The sequence below is a fragment of the Labeo rohita genome, chromosome 3 (assembly GCF_022985175.1).
Source record: "Labeo rohita strain BAU-BD-2019 chromosome 3, IGBB_LRoh.1.0, whole genome shotgun sequence".
Lineage (NCBI taxonomy): Eukaryota > Metazoa > Chordata > Actinopteri > Cypriniformes > Cyprinidae > Labeo > Labeo rohita.
Window position 1 is genome coordinate 7,821,627 of NC_066871.1, and position 12,472 is coordinate 7,834,098.

General features: G+C 34.5%; 1 long non-coding RNA gene across 1 annotated transcript; it reads left to right on the forward strand.

The window, feature by feature from the left end:
- The first annotated feature begins 794 nt into the window (after nt 1-794).
- LOC127157765 (uncharacterized) lies at nt 795-4,040 on the forward strand. The gene is made up of 4 exons (XR_007825996.1): nt 795-976; nt 1,929-2,712; nt 2,802-2,865; nt 3,101-4,040. It is a non-coding gene; the product is annotated as an uncharacterized LOC127157765 (long non-coding RNA).
- Nucleotides 4,041-12,472: the final 8,432 nt, after the last annotated feature.

Consider the following 12,472-nt stretch of genomic DNA (forward strand, 5'->3'; position numbering starts at 1 on the left):
CCTGGAGGGACCTTTCATCCCGCTTCCTTAACTGGCTTTCAGTGAAGAGCATTTGCCAAGTACAGTTATCCCACAATGCCAGGTGGTGAGAGTGAGAAAGAATAAACACTATCTTTTGGCATGATGACCTGGAACAAAGTGGGATATTATGGCGGTGTACGCTATCAATACGGGTCCTAATTTTGCCTCTTATTTATTACAGCTTTACAAAAATGTGCACCGCTGCGATAAAGAGGCTGGGAGCAAAAGAGAACAAAAGTGCAAGAAAACAGAGGCTGTGGAAGATTTTGCACTTCATTCTAATCTTGAAAGCCACAGAAATTTCACACCCACTCCATCAACGTGGAGAGCAGATCCTTTATCAGTTAGTATGAACTTTACAAAAAAAAGCAGTTAGAAACCACAACACGATTCAGCCCAATAGACATGATAATCAAAACCAAACAGATGTTTTTTGGCAGAGTATCTCAAGTACAAGCTTTAAAGGCACAGCCTTATTCTAGAGATGGGCCGGGGAGCAGCAGCACGACATGCATGAAAACAGCATGTTTTTGCTTCCACAAAATGGGCAAAATCATATAATAAATGATCTGTGGGGTTTTTAAGCTGAAACTTCACAGACATATTCTGGGGACACCAGAGACTTATATTACATATTGTAAAAAGGGGCATAATACACTGTAAAAACTCCAACTTGCAAATTGTTCACTCAGTTTAAAAATGTAAGTCAAGTGGACACATTTTTAAGCAGAATGTTGAGTTTACACATAAAAACAAGTTAACTCAATGTTTACTATATTTTTCTCAATGAACACAAATAAGAAAGTTGAGCAAACTCAGTATTTTTATTTCTTCATTTGAGCGGTCAACTTGACATTATTGCGCATGCGCAAAGTGCCGTCGCTGAACTATACAAGGAGTTTACAGCTTCAAACATAAACAACGATGGCAAAGGGAGTGGATGTCTTCTTTTAAGGTAAGTTCTTTCTGCCCAGATTTAATATAGAAAGTAAGCCAAATAAACTACACAGTTAGGTTTGTAAATGTTCTTTAAAGAAAGAATAAACATTGTTGAATGAAGTCTGGCGGCTAACTAGTTAGCTAGCTTTGTTTTTCAAGCACGATCAGCTAACGTTAGCATTTGCAAGGTATGTATACAGATATATTTTTATAGTAACAGTTCAAATGTCGATTAAACGAGTATATAATTAACCAGATAGAGGTTAATTATGTGTTGTATTTCGTTGTGCTAGGCGATATAACTTACTAGTTTATCTGGCACACAGTTGTTGTTGTTGTTGTTGTTTTTTTTTTTTTTTTTTTTTTTTTTGAAATCCGCGATACTGGTGCATATATGTGAAAGTGCAAGACGTGTAAGATGATAAACGTGTTTATTGACACACAACCGAAGCGTGCAGAAAATATGCGATCACAGATTCATCTCTCTGTAGCAGCTTAGTTCGCTTAAATTGTCAAATACACATAAAGTTATGTCAAAATGTGTTTATTTACATAAACAATCACTTGTAAGTCTGAAATGAGAGTCAACGTCTGAGATAAAATCGCCTGTGTGTCAGTAAATTTGATCCGTGCATTAACGTTAGCCTCATAAACCTGCTGATATTTGTTCCGTTAATGTTACAAAAAATAAATAAATAAATAAATAAATAAAAAGACGACACTCACTCCTCTTGACTGAACAAATTTAGCAGCTTCAATAAGAGTCAGTTTATTCCATACAGTGAAGATATGCAGTATTTGTTTATACATGTATTTTTTGTATTATTTCTGACTTATTTCTGTACTGGTAAAAACTAGTCCTTATCCAGAATTGTATTATTATTATTTTTGTTATGTTTTAAACATTTAATGTCAATATTTAGTAGGAAATATATATATATATAATTTTTTTTTTTTTTTTACTGCAGGACACAAAGCCAGAGGATGTCCACACCAAGGGTATGAAGATGAGCATCTTAACTATTACTGGAAGATGATGTTGTCATCCACTCAAACCTAAAGGTGCCTAGGATGTAGTACTAGAGACGCAGATTGTGTTGGAATATATACATGGCCTTACCACTGCTGTTGCTGTCCTCTTTGGCTTAATTTAGATCATCCAAAAAAATGAAAATTCTGTCATCATTTACTCACAGCCATGTCGATCCAAACCCATAAGACATTTGTTCATCTTTAATACACAAATGAAGATATTTTTAATGAAACCTGAGATATTTCTGTCCATTCACTGAAAAACTATTCACCTAAAATTCTGATGCTTCAAAATGTTCATAAAGAGATTGTAAAACAAATACAGAAGAATGGAATGGTTTAAACAAAGTCTTCTGAAGACACGTGATCACATTACACATCACGCATTTCACACTAAATGCTGCTCCATCTCTGCAAGTGCTGTGAGTTTGAGCCTTATATAACATGTATTAAAAAAAAACCCCAGAAATTGTATTATATTTTAGTTTTCTATACAGTGATAGCTTAAAAGCTATGTCAGTTAGCACTGCATTATAAGTACACTCTAAAAAGATGGTTCTTTAAAGGTCTATTTAGAACCGAGTTTAGGGTTTTTTTTTTTAATTCCTGGCCTTTAAAAAAAAAAAAAAAAAAAAAAATTGTAACTGTCAAAACACCTCATTACTCATTTTCTGGACATCAACTATCCAGCTACACAGACTATCAACACAGTTTCAACAGGTGAAGTTCTTTCTTACAATGTCTATAAAATGTTAACTTTCATATTGTAACTTGTTTCCCATTGCCAATAATGTCTTTTTCTTTTTTAGGTTCTTTTTTGTGTGACAAGCTCTGTTCGGTTAAGGATACTCTCTTCTCCACTAAGTAATAGAGGTAATGAGTTTATTCATTGTTAGATTTTTCTTAAAATTATTACTTGAGTCTATGCTTAAGTGTTAAAGCTATATAAAACTATCCTAAGATCCCACTTTAAATCACTTTTTCTTTTTTTAATATTTTGAAGGGCATACTGCTTATGTCAATTTTTGCTTATGGCCTTCATAAGCATAATTGTTTTTACATAAACACATGGACACTCTTTAACTGTAAACTCAACTGTGTATTTCAGATGCATCATATTCACAACCTCATCATCTGCAAAGAAACTGCCACTCAATCACACCACATTGATGGGCTTAAAGGCATCACAGAGGATCCTGAAGATACATTATTCCTGGAAATTTTGTCATTTATTTTCTATTTCTATTTTTACTTTCTGATGTATTTTTTCATGTTCATTGTCAACTGTCATTTATTATTTGTATTTAGCCAATAACTGTTTTTAGAGCATTTTCATTTTTGCTTCAAGTTCATGTCAATTAAAAAAAATAAAAGTACCTAACTGAAACTACATGCTGTTTTGTTTAGTTTTTGTGTGAGTGTGTAAAACCCTAATACAGGCTAAAATACATTATAGGAAAAACAAAAATGTTAATAGATAATATATGTAAATAATATTAATAAGTAAAACTAGTATCAAAGTTATAAATATACTAATATTAATGAAAATAAACTATTTTCAAATGTACTATTTTCTAAATCCTATTTCATGCATCCCTACAATTGCGTCTCTTCAGGAGACTTAAACTGCTCAATTCATATTAACTTATATATTTATTTAATTATTTATGATCTCTTTATGAACGCTTTGAAGTTTTGGGTGAACAGCCTTTCAATACAGAAGTCTCTCAAATTTCATTAAAATATTTTAATTTGTGTTGAGTGTGAACAACGGTTTAGAACAACATGGGAGTGAGTAAATGATAAATTTTCAGAATAATTTTGGTTGAATTATTCCTTTAAGTGTTGTGTTAATAGTTGAAATATTTTGCTTCTTGATCCAGTGTGTTTGTTGCATTATGGATGTGCCAAAATAATAGATAGAGCAAGATGAACGTTTAAAATGACGGTAAAGTTTAGCTTCCTTTAAATTATATAAAAGTTTTTTTGTGACTTTTGATTTAAAACTTTACTTAAGGCTGCAGAATTTTAATATTTTTAATGTTACATTTTTCTGGCACTTAAAAAAAATTTTTAAATGTGTGTTTTTTGTTTAAGAGTGTTTTTATTGTAAATAGTCACATCCTAGTTACATCATAGTTTGAGTGGAGAAAAGCTAAATTGTGTTCATTTTGTAGAATGCCAATAAATACTTTCTGTAATGATGACAAAATCTTGTTTTTGTTATATTTACAGTATTGTTCATACTGCATGCATTTGTATTCTTAAAGGATGTGGAGGAGCATACAATGTGGCTTAGAGTCTGGATGTAAGATTTAAAGTTATACATTTAAATAGTAAAAAAAAGGCAGTTGATTTGGCTTAAAATACTAAAGCAACCGGCTGCAAAGCTTTTTTTGAGGTTACTGAACTTCAAGCAAAAAATTACTGGCACAACTTAGTTCTTGAAGTTCAGTAAACTCAAAAGCTTTGCAGCTGGTTACCTTAATATTTTAAGTTGAGTCAACTTAACAATTTAAGTTAATCTGCTGCAAAGCATTTTTGAGTTTACTGAACTTCAAGAAATAAGTTGTGCCAACTCTGACTGGTAGTTCACTCAACTTCACTGAAGTTCACTGAACTTTTATATATGAGTTGGCACAACTTCCCTCCTTTAAAGTTGAGTAAACTCAAAATTGCTGTGCAGCAGATTAACTTAATTTTTTAAGTTAACTCAACTTTTTATTTTTTACAGTGTAGGACTTCATTAAGCAAATCTAAGCTCTACTTAAATGCTTCAAAAAGTTGTGAAAAGTCAAAGTTTTAGTTTGAAGCAGACAGAACAAACTGAATATGTGACAGTTGCTCGGGCTGTGCAAGTGTTTGCGCAAGCTCCCAAGGCATAGCCAAAATGATCAAAACCCTGTCATGATGCTTTCATATTGAACTAGTCATGCAAGCAAACCATTTGAGGAAAGACAAGAAAAAGGGAGGCAAAGCAGTAAACTCTATTTTAGGTGTTTTTGTGTACCAGGATGTTCTTGCTGTTAAGTTTTCAGGGTTCATATATTTACTATATATTACCAAGCTATACAAAGAGGTATTTAAAAGATTTTTGGTTGATTGGTTTACATTGAGGTTAAAATTACATTTTCAGATTTGTGACATTTGTGACAGATTTGTGCTGTTCAGTTTCAGAAGTTGTAATGATGCATTCTTTTCCTAAAATGAATTTGAAATCCATCTGTTGATTATATCATTTTCAGTTTTTGGTAACACTTTAGAATATGGAACACATATTCACTAAGAGTTTTCCCTGAACAAACTCCTTATTTGTTGCTTATTAATAGTTAGTAACATAGTTGTTAAGTTTAGGTATGGGTAGGATTAAAGGATTAGTTCACTTCCAGCATAAAAATATCTTGATAATTTACTCACCTTGTCATTCAAGATGTTGATATCTTTAAGGTTTTTGAGGAAAACATTCCAGGATTTTTCTCCATATATTGGACTTCAATGGGGATCAGCAGGGTGAAGGTCCAAACTGCAGCTTCAAAGGGCTCTACACGATCCCAGCTGTGGAATAATGGTCTTACGTAACTAAACGATTAGTCATTTTTTTAAAAATGTATGTACTTTTTAACCACAAATGCTCATCTTGCACTAGCTTGACTTTACATAGCTCGCGTTACATAATCATGTTGGAAAAGTCATACATGGTTTGTTCTTCGCCTGTGTACTTCAGTTCCAGGTGGGGTTGGACAAAAAACTCCATCTCATTTTCTCCTCTAACTTCAAAATCATCTGACATCGTTGTTTTACCTTTTTTTGTAAAGGGCGTTTGACTTTCTTTGCCAGTTCGCTTTGTAAACACTGGGTTGGTACTTCTACCTATGTCATGTGTGTGTGATTACGTAATGCGTGAGGTCAAGGTAGTGTACAATGAGCATTTGTGGTTAAAAAGTATACCTGACATCGTTGTTTGACCTTTTTTGTAAAGACCGTTTGACTTTCTTTGCACGTTCACTTTGTAAACACTAGGTTGGTACTTCAGCCTACATCACGCGTGACCTTTCCTACTTGATTACGTAATGCGTGAAGTGGAGCTAGTGCAAAACAAGCATTTGTAATTAAAATATATATATATATTTTTTTTTTTTTTTTCAAAAAATGACCAATCGTTTCACTAGATAAGACCCTTATTCCTCAGCTGGGATCATGTGGAACCCTTTGAATCTGCATTGAAACTGCAGTTTGGACCTTTAACCCGTCCACTATATGGAAAAAAAATCTGGAACCTGGAATGTTTTCCTCAAAAACCTTCTTTATCGACTCTTTTCTGGAACTAAACTAATCCTTTAATGAATCTAAAATATGCAGAATAATGCATTAATATGTGCTTCATATGTACTAATAAACAGCTAATAATAAACTAAAAGTGAGAGTTGGTCCGTAAAATAAAGTGTTATCCAGTTTTTAAATATATTCAAATACAATTTAAAATTATGCCACACAATTTATTGTGCAACCCTACATAGCATGCAATCTGCTTTTTACGTATTATCTAACTGTGATTCAGCAGACCGAGTTACACTAATTTGGTAAGAGGCGCCACTGGAAAGCACTCTGATCACAATTTTCTAATCAACTTGGATTGTAAGAAACCACAATTATTTTCTATTTTACAATCGTGGTTAAGGGTTGGGTTGCGCTTTTTTGGTACGACCGACCCAACTACAATTTCACCATCTCATTCAAATTATGATGACTTGGCAGTTGACATGGAAATGTGGGTGGTCATGTGTTTAAGTATTCTAACGTCTGACATCTGTCTAAAGCCAGCAAGTTGCAGAAGTATTAAAGATATAACATTTTAAACCAGTTTTGCAGCATAGCTAAAATCTGACAATACTAAACAAATTTCTACTGCTGCAATGTTTATGTCCCTGTTTCCCCCGTGAAGTAACAGAGACGCTCAACCAAGAAAGACATATTAGACAGAGTATTATTTCAGGAGTCTGTGACACTGAAAACACAGCGTCTTTTGAACGTTTTGAATCAGAAATGAGCTGTCGGAAAGAAACCGCAAAACAAAATGTGATGAGTTAGAGAGCGATACACGAGTAAGACAGCGAGCAGGTGGCGGAGGGAGAGACAGAAGGAGAGGGAACACTGTATGAAGGAAAAGCGCCAAAGAAACTATGGAGGCTCTGATTAGTAACGCCTGGATCCACATGTCAGCTGACAAAGATATCAGGTTAAATTTAGCAGAGGGTCTGTGAGGCAAACAGAGTATGCCAGAGAAAACAACACTCCCACCGTCTCCATTATCTGACCTCATATTTCAGCCAGAATTCGTTTGAACTTATTTAGCCAGAGGCTGCCTACACTGCTTAACATTTAAAACCATTTTTATTTGACACAAAAGGAAGAGGTTTGCCCAAAGGAAACAACATCTACTGAATGCACGTATCTTCCTTTATAAGCAGGATGTCAAGTGTTTTGTTTCACTGAGGCTCATACAGAAGCTCTTTTCACTCTCATTCATTTATTATATTTTCCCCTTAGCTCACAAGACATTTGTATATTGCCTGTCCACCGCAGTTAGTAAATGTTTTTCCTTAAAGGGATAAAAATGTAAACTCTGTCATCATTTATTCATCCCAATGTCATTCCAAACCTGTTTGACTTTCTTTCTTTCCACTCAATACAAAGAGATTTCCTTGTCGTTCTTTTCAATGCATTTAAAGTCCATATGAGGACAGAGGCGTTCAAACTTTAAACGGGCGCACAAGTACCATAAAAGTACAAAGGTCCATATGACTCATGCGCTAGTCATTCGATAGCTTTCTATGATGAAAAGACCAAATTTTTTATTCACCGATAATCTTCCCCTCCAGTGAGCTGTTAACTGCTGACTAGATCACTGAGTCAGTGAGATGAACTCGAGAACCAGATCAGTCAGATTCGGGAATGAATCATTCACATCAGTTTTGTGAACTAACCAATTCATTCACATTAGTACAATTCGTTCTTGAATCAAGCATCCTATTTCAACAAGGAGAGCTTAAATTTGCTTACATTTCTCATGCTTTATTTCCCAGAGCTGATAGTTTTTGAGTGACCTACTATCTAGGCCGGCTGCAGGATGGCACGCTGAACAATGAGGCAGATACGGATGCAAGCCATGCATGATTTAAAAGTAAGACTGAAAATTCTTTCCCGTTGCCCCCCTGTGAACCGCCGTGCTAGACAGGTGCTGCTGTGAAACTGGAGACGGGAACAATATGCCTGTTTAAATATTTAGTAGGGAAATCTGCATATAATTACCACATGAATGTCTCATAAACAGACACCTGCAACATCAAGTTCAAGTTCTCTTCTCTTAACAGTCAAACATATACAGGAATTAAAAATCATCTACACTGTAAAGAATAAAAAACACAATTTGTTGAGTCAGTTTAAAATAATTTGTTACCCAGCTGCCTTAAAATTTCAAGCTGATTCAACTCAAATATCTAAGTTGTCTCTTAGTATAACTTAACATTTAAAGTTAAATAAACTTTTTTTTGAGTTGGCTGAACTTAAAATTTTAAGGCAGCCAGGTTAGAAATTATTTTAAGTTGACTCAACAAATTGTTTTTTACAGTGTAGTGCAGAACAGCTGCTTTTTACTATTTATCTAAGCTTGGTAGACCCCAGTTTTAATGACAGAAAATGTACATAAAATGTGCAAAAACTTAGATACATACTGATTTCCATTGATAGAATGTTTCATTTAAAAAGTAGCTTGATAGAATGTTTCATTTAAAAAGTAGCCAACTACACTACCACTAAAAGTATTTATTTTATTGCTACTAATATTTTTGTTCATCAAGGATGCATTCATCTGTGGGGAGCAGATGCATTTTAACAGTCAGTTTCTAAAGACATTCAGCTGAAGTTTCACTTCCCATTTACCAAATGTATTTTTGTGACTCAAAGCTAAATTTGCAGTCTTCAGTGTCACATTATTCTTCAGAAAGCATTCTAATATGCTGATTTGCTGCTCAGAAAACATTTCTTATTATTTTATATGACATTGGTTTTGTATGTGTCTCCGCAGTTCTGACTTCAAATGTCCGTTGAGTGGCGCCATAACTTTAATGCTCCAGGAAGTTTTAAAATAATGTACCATCTGTGCTACACCTAAACCTACACGATAGCATGAACAAGAGCGAATGTGACGTAAAAATGTAATCGCAAGCATGTCATTTTAGCTTGTTTTTCAGTCTCTAATCTTTCAGCTCTTTCATTGTGAGTCGTTTTTCATGGGATTTGTACCCAAGGATTCCGCATCCTAAATCAAATTCGGTGCCGGCTGAGCTACTGAGCAAGCTTGTTACATCTGGAAAGTGAAACATGTGAGGCTGTAATCATAAATGTGTATGAAAAAGATGTTTATTTCTGATGGAAACTGCAGTGATGTGTACTTATTAGTACGTATTTCACATTTTGTGAAAGTTCCCACAGGTACGTTTTCGTCATGAGATCAGGTAGGATTTTTGAATAAAGATAGTGTATGTGCAAAGTGAACTGTGATTGGCCCTGTACTTTTTGCATATATTTAACAATTTATAGATGCCTACAAAACCTACAACCCTTGCTTACCTAAATCCTTCAGCGCTAGAGTTGTACAGCTTTGCAAATGCTGGTATTTCCTTGAGGAAATGCAAATCTGGTTTTCCCTGTGGTGCTGCTATAAAAAACCCTTCACTGTTCTAGGATACTATTATCTCGCAAATTAATCTCACAGCTTCAGTTTCACACTGAAAATAAATGGACAAGTGGATGGACTCCACTTGAAACGCTATCCATTAAAGTATCTTTTGCTGCACATTTAATCTTTTCTTCTGTTTGTGCGGGTGCAGCGATGCACTCTAGTTTAGAGGAAACAATGAACCTCAGATCAAACAAGCCTATTTAGAGCAGGGTAAAAAGACATAAAAGAGAAAAATAAGTCTACCTGCTTCTTAAAGTGACAGCTCAGTGTGGAAGAGCTGATGACTCATACTGCAGTAATAAGCAGCGGGTTTCATTGAAGCGTGACAGTGGACAGTATCCATCTGTGTGTCACAGGCATGTCCTGCTGCTGTCGCTGAAGAGCTTGGGCTGAGCTGTCTGTGCTAGTCATCTCATCACTTGGTGATGATGGAAGTCTTTGCCAGATCACCTCATGACATGTACACGAGACCAGAGCCAAAGCATCTCAACAATGGGTTCAGCCAAAGCAGCGAATACATGACAACCATCACTGAAGCATCTCAGTCAGGCCACTTTGTGTCTCTGGCCCCTGATTTGGCTCATCAGACAGACGTGATCCTGATGCCAACTGGCCCTTGGAGCACATACACTCCGATCAGCAGACAACAAGCATCCCAGCACAATACTTTAGCACATACTGAGATACTGTGTTACACATATGCTCGTCATTGTTCTCTAAATAGACATACAATATGCTACATCATAACTTTTGGCGTGAATGACACTTTCTTGAAAAACTAATGTATCATCTCAGATACGGGTGGGTGATATACCGGTAGACAGGTAGAAATTTGTTAATCGGTAGAAATCTCTAATGTGGTTACACGCTAATATGACACGTTTTTAAGCAATGCAATTTAAAAACAAGTGATTTTAAGCTGTTAAAATGCAATAAGCAGCGAAAGAGAACTTAATTTGTTATGCACCTAATTTCAGAGCACTGTTAGAGATACATGCTCGTAGGTGAAGACCTTTCTCATAGAGTACTGAACTGAGTTATTTTTGCCGCTTTATAGGCCTTGAATTAAATGCATTAAATGAATTAAAAGCATTAAATGCACACTTTTGTATGTCAAAATGCCCGTCTTTGCAACTATCCTTGTAAAAACAGTAATTTATCTTAATGAATGTGTTTCCACTCCTCATGCTGTTTCAAAATGGAATAGATCAGTGGAAAATATTTTATAGAAAAAGGTTTGGACACTTCCTAACAGGTATCTATTGGTAAATAAGGTTAAAGAAGTTTTTTTAAGCTTATTCATCAGTACCTTCCTGTTAAAGCCTTTATTGTCTCAAAATTCAAATTAAGCATAGATGTGAACTGTACTTTTTGCGACTCACAACCAGAAACTGTCTTGCATCTTTTTTGGTATTGCGTTCATACAAAAAACGCTGGCATGACATTTGCCAGTTCATTGTAAACTTCATACACAATGACTTTGAGCTTTTCTTTAAGGATGTTTTGTTTGGAATTTTTACTTTTGAGAAGCAGTATGAAAATGTTTACTTTCTCTGCAATTTAATTATTTTGCTTGCAAAATATTTTATCCACAAATACAAAGTTATGAAAGTTACCCCCCACTTTTCTTATATTCAAGAAGACATTAAAATTTATATTAAATCATTATCTACCTCATGTAACAAAAAGGCAACTAAAACTTTGGATGTATGCTCACTTTTTGGTGGTTTTGTGTAATTTGTATTTGATAATTTATGTTTTGAGGGAAAAGTATGTTTATTGTTATGTGATCTGCTTATTTTTTATCATTTATTCATCTATTTATTATTTCTTTCTTTCATTTATTTATTTATTTATTTTCAATGGAAAAATACAGTCAAAACACAGTTTAAAATGACAGGCTTGTATGTCTTTGCTTTAAAGTATATATTAATGCATTTTTTTCTGTGAGAGTAGTTTCCATCATTTTCAGCATCACATCTACTAGTAAATTAAATGTAAATATGTTAAATGATTCAATTTGTGCAGAATATTCAACACAAATGTTTTATTAGTCAACGGTAACATGTTCATTCTAATGTGGTGATTTGCTGGTTGGGAAATGTTTTATTATTAAATCAGTTGCAAATGGTGGCGCTGCTTAATGGAGTGTGGAAAGGCAATACAGTGTCTCTCTTGCAAAGCCTTCGGCCTATTTGCTTTTATTACCAGTCACAAGAAATACACATCTTTAGAAACTCATTAGTCTATTGTTCTGTTGAAAGAACGTCAAACTGGATATAAGCAGTACAAACCAAGAAGTGGATGGTTCACATTCACAAGACTTTAAGTATATAAGGTCACACAGGTGATCAGAGACCCTAGGCATCTTTCTTCGGGTTAAAAGGTCTCTTTAATGTCCTAAGTTATTATAACTGTGACCTTAATTGCCTGCTGTCTGTAAAATTTTAATGTCTTAAGGATTGTTCCACAGGTGCATGTGCAATAACTGTTTATGGTTCGTTGAACAAAACATGTTTTTACAGAATTATCTTTAAAATACAGTACCCTGAAAAAAAAATCTTTTTTTGTCTTTTTTGCTTAGAAGTGCCCTATAATGACACCTGTGGGAAATTTTAACTAAGTATCTTAATACACAGACTGCTGGAATGCACAGATTGAATGCATGCTTGATGAAGAAAAATGTCAACACTAAAACAAACACTTAAAACATTAAGCAGATTCATTATAAAGAAGGCT